The 10,130-nt window shown below is 33.2% G+C and overlaps 1 long non-coding RNA gene across 1 annotated transcript; it reads right to left on the bottom strand.

The window, feature by feature from the left end:
- Positions 1 to 2,767: 2,767 nt before the first annotated feature.
- On the bottom strand, positions 2,768 to 5,125 carry LOC134262586 (uncharacterized). The gene is made up of 3 exons (XR_009991034.1): positions 4,933 to 5,125; positions 3,536 to 3,641; positions 2,768 to 2,851 (listed from the first exon to the last, which is right to left on the bottom strand). It is a non-coding gene; the product is annotated as an uncharacterized LOC134262586 (long non-coding RNA).
- Positions 5,126 to 10,130: the final 5,005 nt, after the last annotated feature.

Here is a 10,130-nt window from a genome sequence, read left to right as displayed (position 1 = left end):
AAAAATTAATAAATGTTTTATAAATACAAAGGAGCAGATTTCAAACAATTAATTCATTTTCAGTATATAAGTAAAGCCCCCCCCCCTGACCTTTGGGCCTTGAAATTCACAATTCTGGAAGATTAGGGCCCTTGCTCATCATCACTATATACGTAGTTCATCTGCCTGCTTCATACCCAGAGACAGAGAAGAAAATTTTTAAAGATTTAATGTATTTTCACTATATAATCAATTAAACCCCGCCCTAACACTGAGAACCCCTGACCCTGGGGCCATAAAATTCATAATTTTAGAAGAGGCATTCTTGCTCACCATAACTATGTACTTAGTTAATTTAATTTCTAGGAGCAGAGAAGAAGATTTTCAAAGAATTCATGTATTTTCACTATATAATCTATAGAGCCCCGCCCCAACACCAGAACCCCTGACCCTGGGACCATAAAATTCACAATTTTGGTTGAGGCACTCTTGCTCATCATAACTATGTACTTAGTTAGTTTATTTAATATCTAGGAGCAGAGAAGAAGATTTTCAAAGAATTCATGTATTTTCACTATATAATCTATAGAGCCCCGCCCTAACACCAGAACCCCTGACCCTGGGACCATAAAATTCACAATTTTGGTTGAGGCACTCTTGCTCATCATAACTATGCACTTAGTTAGTTTATTTAATACCTAGGAGTAGAGAAGAAGATTTTCAAAGAATTCATGTATTTTCACTATATAATCAATAGAGCCCCCCCCCCTAACACCAGAACCCTATATCCTGGGGCCATAACATTCACAGTTTTGGTTGAGCCACTCTTGCTCATCATAACTATGCACTTAGTTAGTTTATTTAATACCTAGGAGCAGAGAAGAAGATTTTCAAAGAATTCATGTATTTTCACTATACCAACAATAGAGACCCCCCAACACCAGAACCCTTGACCCTGGGGCCATAAAATTCATAATTTTGGTTGAGGCACTCTTGCTCATCATAATTATGCACTTAGTTAGTTTATTTAATACTAAGGAGCAGAGGATAAGATTTTCAAAGAATTCATGTATTTTCACTTTATCATCAATAGAGCCCCCCCCCCCCCCAACACCAGAACCCTTGACCCTGGGGCCATAAAATTCATAATTTTGGTTGAACCACTCTTGCTCATCATAACTATGCACACTTAGTTAGTTTATTTAATACTTAGGAGCAGAGAAGAAGATTTTCAAAGAATTCATGTATTTTCACTATATAATCAATAGAGCCCCCCCCTTTACACCAGAACCCTTGACCCTGGGGCCATAAAATTCACAATTTTGGTAAAGGCACTCTTGCTCATTCATAACCATGCTCTTAGTTAGTTTATTTAATACCCAGGGGCAGAGAAGAAGATTTTCAAAGAAATCATGTATTTTCACTATATATAATCAATAGAGCCCCACCCTAACCCCTGACCCTGGGGCCATAAAATTCACAATTTTGGTAGAGGCACTCTTGCTCATCATAACTATGTACTTAGTTGGTTTATTTAATACCCAGGAGCAGAGAAGAAGATTTTCAAAGAAATAATGCATTTTCACTATATACTTATTTAGCCCCGCCCTAGCACTAGAACCCCTGACCCCAGGGCCATGAATTTCACAATTTTGGTAGAGGACTCGATGCTGATTACAATCATGCAAACAGTTTGACTGCTTGATGTCCAGGAGTAAAGAAGAAGATTTTTAAAGATTGCATTAATTTTAGTAGTTTTGGCCCCACCCCTCAGGCCCCAGGGGGGCAGGGATCATGAAATTCACAATTTTTGTTCCCCTTTACCCATAGATGCCAAATTTGGTTGAAATTGGTTCAGTGGTTGCAGAGAAGAAGTTGAAAATGTTCAAATGTTAACACACGACGCACGACGGACGACGCACGACGACGGACGAAAACGGATAGCAATAGGTCACCTGAGTTTACTCAGGTGACCTGAGTTTACTCAGGTGACCTAATAAAAAGGCAACAACATGTTGCTGTGCAGTTTGTTTTTAACTTTTCAACCAAAAAAGTTTTTTTTTCGGTTGTCAGAGAGTAACTTAAAAGGTTTCCAACCAACCATGAGGGTGACGTTGGCGCGTAACAACGTCACATCAAGATAGGGCTTTTCATCATACTACCTAGGGGTGGGACGATATACCGATACACCGATACATATCGATATTTTCCTCCAAGATACGGCTTACGATACAAGCATTCAAATATCGGTACGAAACATTACACGAACGACCTATCCAAAAATTGAAAATGAAAGTACCTGTCCTTGAAGGACAAACACCACCAAATGTTTTCCCATAGACTTCCATACAAACTTTAGCCCCTCTCACTGATACATGTATTGAATTTCTGGCAAATGACCTTTTTGTCGTGAAAGTTCGAGATATTGGAAAACAAAAAATGCCAGAAAAAATATACCGTGCCGTTGCACTTTTACTTTCAATTTCCATTTGTTTACAACTAGGTGCGTTTGACACCAAATGAAAATCTCTAACCAAAGTGCATTCCTCCCTTCAAATTTTTACCTGTAACTCCTATCTACCTCAAAGAAACCCAAGTCTTGATATGAGATTTTTATCAACTTTATTTCACTTGTCAAATACATAACAAGTCTTTTCTCTTATTGACCAATCACGCGTCTGCGCCCATGTATTTGTTTATGTAGGGGTTTTTCCTATAGAGTAAAAGAAACATTTATAAAAAGTGGTCAATTTAGTAAATTTAGAACACATATCCATTGCTTATCTCACCTCTTGAATATTGGGACTGACAGTCTTAGCTTAAGTACACCATTGGCTGTTACATTTCACACCCCAGTCAATCAGACCAACATCTGTGAAACAGAAAAGATGTCTATAAATTGAAGCATTTTTCTATTTTTCTTTCAAACTTTTCAAATAAAATGATTAATCTAGCATATGTTTTGCTTGTTTTTCTTATTATCTCTAATAATTTCTCAAGGTAGATCATGTTAATCATTCAGGGTAGCAGGTACCCGTTATTAATGAAAAATGAAGAAAATCAGCAGGTTTTTGTAAGAAAAAGCTGGGTTATGGAAAGAGTGAAAACTAATGTAGATAAAATAATCAATGGAAAGAAAGAGAATTATATCTAGTTCAAATGTACATAAGATTAAAACAAATTCTATCAGCAGTGGGTTGCTGGCATCAGAGAATCAAATACATCCCCACTGAAAATTTTGTAATTTTGAAGGGGGGTGACCTACATTTTAGCCAATTTTCATGAACATTTCATGTAATTGATGTTAAATATGTATATTCTCATAAAAGGCAAATATATTTATTTGCATATCATTTCTTATTATTGACATAATTAATAAATTGATTAAATGCCAAGGGCAGATAAATCATATTGTCTGACTGAATACAGTGCTCAATTGTACGCAAAATGTTTAAATAACTGCAGTTCTGAGGAAATTTATTTTCTGATAATCTATAAAAAGTTCTAAATAACTTAAATATTAAGAGATTAACTAGATTTTCTAAGAAAATCATACCTTGGAACTCTTAATGAAAGCAGAGGGATCATCCCGAGGGTGTCCATGTGTTGTTCATTGTAAGAGGGTAGGGTTCATTAATCTCTTCCTTCTTGATAATGCATTGCTGAAATACATTTTATTTTATTAAAACATACTGATAAATGCATCTAGTAGCTTACATAATGATTTTTTATTATTTACACCATCTTTTGAATTTTTTTTAAGCATTTGTGATGTAATTCCTTTAAAATAATCATGTTAAAATAGAATTTACTCAGATAATTATTTTAAAAAATATCAAAGAAATTGAAAAAAAAATAACTGCAGATAAACATGACTCTTGTTATTCAAATAAACCACATTTAAACAAAATTCCTTCATTTTTCAGCATGATTAGAGGACAAAATTACCCCCCCCCCCCCTTTTCAGCAGAATATCAAGATGCATATGGCAAGGAGGAGGGATATTCAGACACCTTTTTCATATTTTTTCAGTTATAATTTTGCATATTTATTGCATTTTCAATGTATTTTCTGCAAAAATATATTGTACTGTAATTTCAATGAAATTTCCTACAAGTAATCCCTAAGTTTCACCAAAAGTATAACTTTTATTTCAAGCCAGCACTGATTACATGACTAAAACTGGCTTTTCTGCTGGATTATGCCCCTTATGTAAAAACAAAGTAACCTAATTAGTTAACAGCAGTCAAATTTTGTTATAAATTATTCAATCAACTCTGATTAACACAAATTTGAAAGAGGATTACTCAATCTGTTCCAGTGTCTACACTCAAAAAACACATGGATTTAAATGAATTTCTCAAACTGCGAGGGGGATATTCATATGTTTTGTGTATTGATGATGCCCATAAATATTGATATTGTATTATTTACAATATTCACAGTAAATTTCGGTATAAATATTTATTTAAAATTATTTACATGAACATTTATTGAAAATATGAGAACTAGGGCAAAAATTTTGGCATTTTTTCACTATGTGCAGTCCCCATTGTGAGCCTCAATTTACCCAAACCCTCTAATTTTTAAACAAATAGTCAAAACTAACTAAAATATAATCCCAATGCCAAAAAAATAGGAACTGATTGATTTTTTGGCTGTAATCATTTTTTATCCATGAAATCATACCTATTCTATAGGACAAACACCACCAAATGTTTTCCCATAGACTTCCATACAAACTTTAGCCCCTCTCACTGATACATGTATTGAATTTCTGGCAAATGACCTTTTTGTCGTGAAAGTTCGAGATATTGGAAAACAAAAAATGCCAGAAAAAATATACCGTGCCGTTGCACTTTTACTTTCAATTTCCATTTGTTTACAACTAGGTGCGTTTGACACCAAATGAAAATCTCTAACCAAAGTGCATTCCTCCCTTCAAATTTTTACCTGTAACTCATATATACCTCAAAGAAACCCAAGTCTTGATATGAGATTTTTATCAACTTTATTTCACTTGTCAAATACATAACAAGTCTTTTCTCTTATTGACCAATCACGCGCCAGCTAGCATTTTCTCCTCCGCACAACTTTGGGTGTCCAAAATGTCTGCGCCCATGTATTTGTTTATGTAGGGGTTTTTCCTGAAAACAATGCCTGTACCAACGAAGAGATGGTGTTGATATTGGAAACACACTTTAGAACTAATAAGCCGTTGATTAGGGGTAATACGTTTCACTTTTAAGCAGCCTTGGAAGATTGGACAAGAAAAGTTCAGCGTGCAAAGCGTGCTATAAACAGAAAAGTAACGTTTCAAGAACATCTGATATTATTAATTGTTAGTAATCTCAACTTGGCTACAGGGTTTCAGCAATTAATAATAATGTAAATGTGATTTTTTAAAAATGAATTTTTAGTCAGTGTTCGTTGATAAACTACACAACTATTTGTACACAACTTGTTAATAGAAATTTGGTAATATGCACAGTTGTCCTGTACTATTGTTTTTGTAAAGTATTAGTCAATGAAGTTGATGAACTTCAAGTAGTAATTTCATAGCACACATGATTTGATATAGAATAATTTTTTGAGTTAATGTCAAGACAAAAAAATCAAATAAAATACTAATTCTTTTGAATAGTTTTATAATTTATCATGTTTAGTCCAGTCAATTTGTCATCAACCCCAAACAAATTGCAACAGAATTTTTTTCTTCATACATAATTAGTAAATAGTATATTAATGAACATATAAAAACTCTAGAAAATTATATGAAGGCGAAAGTTGTTTTTAGCCACTGTTAATATTTACAAATTTGATTATATATGAATTGCGTAAAAGTGCTACATGTACCATACACATCAACAATTATTGTCTAAAGTAAACAAAGAAGTTCATGTAATAGAGATTCATAAATCATTTTATATCAGCTTAGGTTTGTATCTGTTCAATATAGGTATATGTTTACATATGTCAACTATCATAAAGTCTATATATTCTATGTCTGTACTACCATATCAGCATGACAGATTTAATACTTGTGTCAAATATTCAATGATTCACATTAAAATACTGGGCAATTACAAATATACATTGTTCTAGCATATTACTAATTCAAACTGCTCAGCTTTATAACCTCACAGTATAATGAATCTTACACATTTAAACAATGTTGTTTATTACTTTATTTATTTTCTATTATTACATTGGAAACATCTGGGGAAATGATCTATGGAACGCTGTTATTGTTATAATTAATGTAAACTATGTAACTAAAATTTATTGGAATAAATATTGATTTATAGACAATGATGACCTTAATAAATATTTGTTACTATTCTTGTATTAAGATGTTTTCAGTATTATTATATTATTTTAACATATTTTTTGCAAAATATAATTATTTTTTGTATTCTTGAATGATTATTTTAGACATTTAATGCAGTGTCAGAAACGGTAACTATACATTTTATTGTTATTTGCAGAATGTATTGTTTAATTCATTTGTTCCTTAATTAAAAAAAATAATAAACTATTTATATGATATTCTTGTTCTTGGATGATTTATATTATATTTTTTTTTCAAAGTTCAGTTAGTTTTTTAATTTATTATTCATAAAGAAAGGTGTATTTTGACCCCTAAATTTAAAGTCAGAATGCATTTTTCTTTAATGAAATGTATATTACAATTTTATAATTTTTTTTAGCTCTACTGGTCAGAGACCAGAAGAGCTTATGCGATAGTAATGCGTCCGGCGTCCGTCCGTCTGTCTGTCTGTCCGTCTGAAAACAATTTTTCAAAACACTACTCCTCCTACAATTTTAGTTTGATTTCAGTATAACTTGGCACACAAGTAGACTACACTAAGATACATAGAATAGTGCATTGGTTTTTGATTTCGATGAATGGTGTTGCCATAGTTACTGAAAATAGAATTTTCTGTGAAATTCCTTAAAAACGCTACTCCTTCTACAGTTTTGGTCTGATTTCAATATAACTTGGCAGACAAGTAGACTACACTAAGATACATAGAATAGTGCATCGGTTTTTGATTTCGATAAACTGTGTTGCCATGGTTACTAAAAATAGAATTTTCTGTAAAGTTCCTTAAAACGCTATTCCTTCTACAGTTTTTGTCTGATTTCAGTATAACTTGGCACACAAGTAGACTACACTAAGATACATAGAATAGTGCATCTTTTTTTTGATTTAGATGACGGTGTTGCCATGGTTACTAAAAATAGAATTTTCTGTGAAATTCCTTTAAAACGCTACTCCTTCTACAGTTTTGGTCTGATTTCGATATAACTTGGCAGACAAGTAGACTACACTAAGATACATAGAATAGTGCATCGGTTTTTGATTTCGATGAACGGTATTGCTATGGTTACTCAAAATAGAATTTTCTGTGGAATTCCTTAAAAACGCTACTCCTTCTACAGTTTTTGTCTGATTTCAAAATAAGTTGGCACACAAGTAGACTACACAAAGATACATAAAATAGTGCAATGGTTTTTGATAAGTACAAACCAGTAGAGCTACAGTCTCGACAGAGACTTCTGGTTTTTTTTTGCTTCTGATTGGTTGTTAACTTATTCCTGGATATATATAAAGGAAATATCTCCTCTGGCTTTATTTGGGGTCAGTGTTATAAAAAATCTTGTTATTTTAGAGAGAATATTTTCCAAAATCAAAAGAGTACACGGAGTAAATGTATAAAATTTGTGAATCAATAATTACAATGTATATTCATTAGGAATACAAATGCACTGTATGTTTAAAATATTCAAATATTACCATTTCCCTTCTGTACTAGGTAAAAATTAGAAGATGAGCAGTTGTATCATATGCCATAAGGAGGAATCTACCAAACATCTTGTACAAATAAACAAAGGCAGTGATGGTATTAATAAAGCTAGTAGAGAAAGACAAGACATATTAGTAGCATATCCTGGCAATTACGTTCATAAAGAGTGTCGCAGAATTTATACTAATGTAAACGAGAAAAAACAACAAAGAAAAGAAAAGGTTTGAAACATTAGGTAGCACTTCAAATACTCCAACATTACGATCAAAGGTTCAATTCCAGTTTAATGAACATTGTCTTTTTTGTTGTCAAGACACCAAGTCAGATTGGTTTAGGAACAAAGGCATTGATGTCTTTCCTGTAAGGATAAAAGATTTTCAGGAGAAAATTTTAAAAGCTTGTAATCAGAGAGAAGATGACTGGGCAGTTAGTGTTAGAGGAAGAATCGAATCTATCAATGACTTGCATGCTGCCGATGCATTGTATCGCCAAATGTGCAGCGTTAACTTCAGAACCGGTAAAGACATGCCCAAATATTTTTCCTCCGACAAAGTTGGGAGGAAAAGAGGAAGGCCAGTGAGTTGCACAGATGCTTTTCTAGAAATTGTTGAGTATTTGAAACAACATGAGGTTGAGCAAATCACAGTAATTGATCTTGTGAATAAAATGAAAGACATATGTGGAGAAGAAGCATATTCTTCAGTGCATATGAAGAAAAAATTGAAAGAATATTTTGAAAGAATATTTTGAAAGAATTTCACAGAAATTTCTATTTTTAGTAACCACGGCAACACCGCCCATCAAAATCAAAAACCGATACACAGAATTATGTATCTTAGTATAGTCTACTTGTGTGCCAAGTTATACTGAAATCAGATCAAAACTGTAGGAGGAGTAGCATTTTGAAAGAATTTCACAGAAATTTCTATTTTTAGTAACCATGGCAACACCGCCCATCAAAATCAAAAACCGATATACAGAATTATGTATCTTAGTGTAGTCTACTTGTGTACCAAGTTATATTGAAATCAGACCAAAACTGTAGGAGGAGTAGCATTTTGAAAGAATTTCACAGAAATTTCTATTTTTAGTAACCGCGGCAACACCGTTCATCGAAATCAAAAACTGATACACAGAATAATGTATCTTAGTGTCACTGGATGAAAAATACAGTTTCCGCATGGCTGAAACTCTACTGAAACTCTGCGGAAACTTAAGGTTACTAATAGTTTCCGCAAAGTTTCAGTGCGGAAACTTCAAGTTTCATCAAGTTTCCGCACTGCGGAAACCAAAGGTGTCCACGAATCCAAATAGTTTCCGCAACTGAAACTTGCTGAAACTTGAGGTATACGCAAGGTTTCAGTATGCGTATATGGTTGAAATACATATGGTGTACCATAGGTTTCCGCAACTGAAACTTGCTGAAACTTGAGGTTTACGCAAGGTTTCAGTATGTGTATACGGTTGGAATACATATGGTGTACCATAGGTTTCCGCAACTGAAACTTGCTGAAACTTGAGGTTTACGCAAGGTTTCAGTATGCGTATACGGTTGAAATACATATGGTGTACCATAGGTTTCCGCAACAGAAACACTATAAATTATACAATTTAGCCCAGCTTTTCAACCAAAACTCATTTTCCCCCTGAATTTTCATATTGGAAAAAACAAAACACACTCACACTAGTTATCAAAGAATATTTAATGTTATTATCAACATTTACATACATTGGCTTGGCCATTTATTTTCTCTTGCATCATAAATATTTTTACAACTAAGTCCGAGCTCTCATGTCACAACAGGAGGACAGAGAAAATGTCTGCATTTAATGATGTCTCATACATGTACATGAGAGATATAATCTTGCGAGAGGAACTTAGAACTGCAATCAATCAACTAAACCTGAATTCGGTATATGCAAGTCTAGTATCATCAAGGAAATGTAAAAGTACTTGGTATAATAAATGCACAAGTTCACATCATTAGTAGCCAATAAGCACCAAAGTGGATTTCTTTGTTAAATATTCAGTTTGTAGTCCATCATCTACCAACAGAAAAGTCCTTGAGTGGTCCACATTTTTGAAGACCCACTTGCACTTCAAGCTCAAGTTGGATTGACCTGCTCGTCAGTTACTTCAACCTATTGAAAATATATAAAAATATAGTTTGACAAAATCCCGGTCTAAATAAAACAACATGTTAGATCCTCTTGCATACTCGCTACACAACATCTAACAGCATCCATAGAAGGTCATGTCAAATGTCAAATACGGAACAACTCAGACTCTAGACTTATTCATTCCAATAAATTAAATACAATAATTTTTGCATTTGAGTA

This window comes from Saccostrea cucullata, unplaced genomic scaffold (assembly GCF_032062105.1).
Source record: "Saccostrea cucullata isolate Sc308-1 unplaced genomic scaffold, CSIRO_AGI_Scuc_v1 ctg12027, whole genome shotgun sequence".
Classification (NCBI taxonomy): domain Eukaryota; kingdom Metazoa; phylum Mollusca; class Bivalvia; order Ostreida; family Ostreidae; genus Saccostrea; species Saccostrea cuccullata.
Note: the sequence above shows the minus strand (reverse complement) of the source record. Positions and strands in the feature narration are given on the sequence as shown.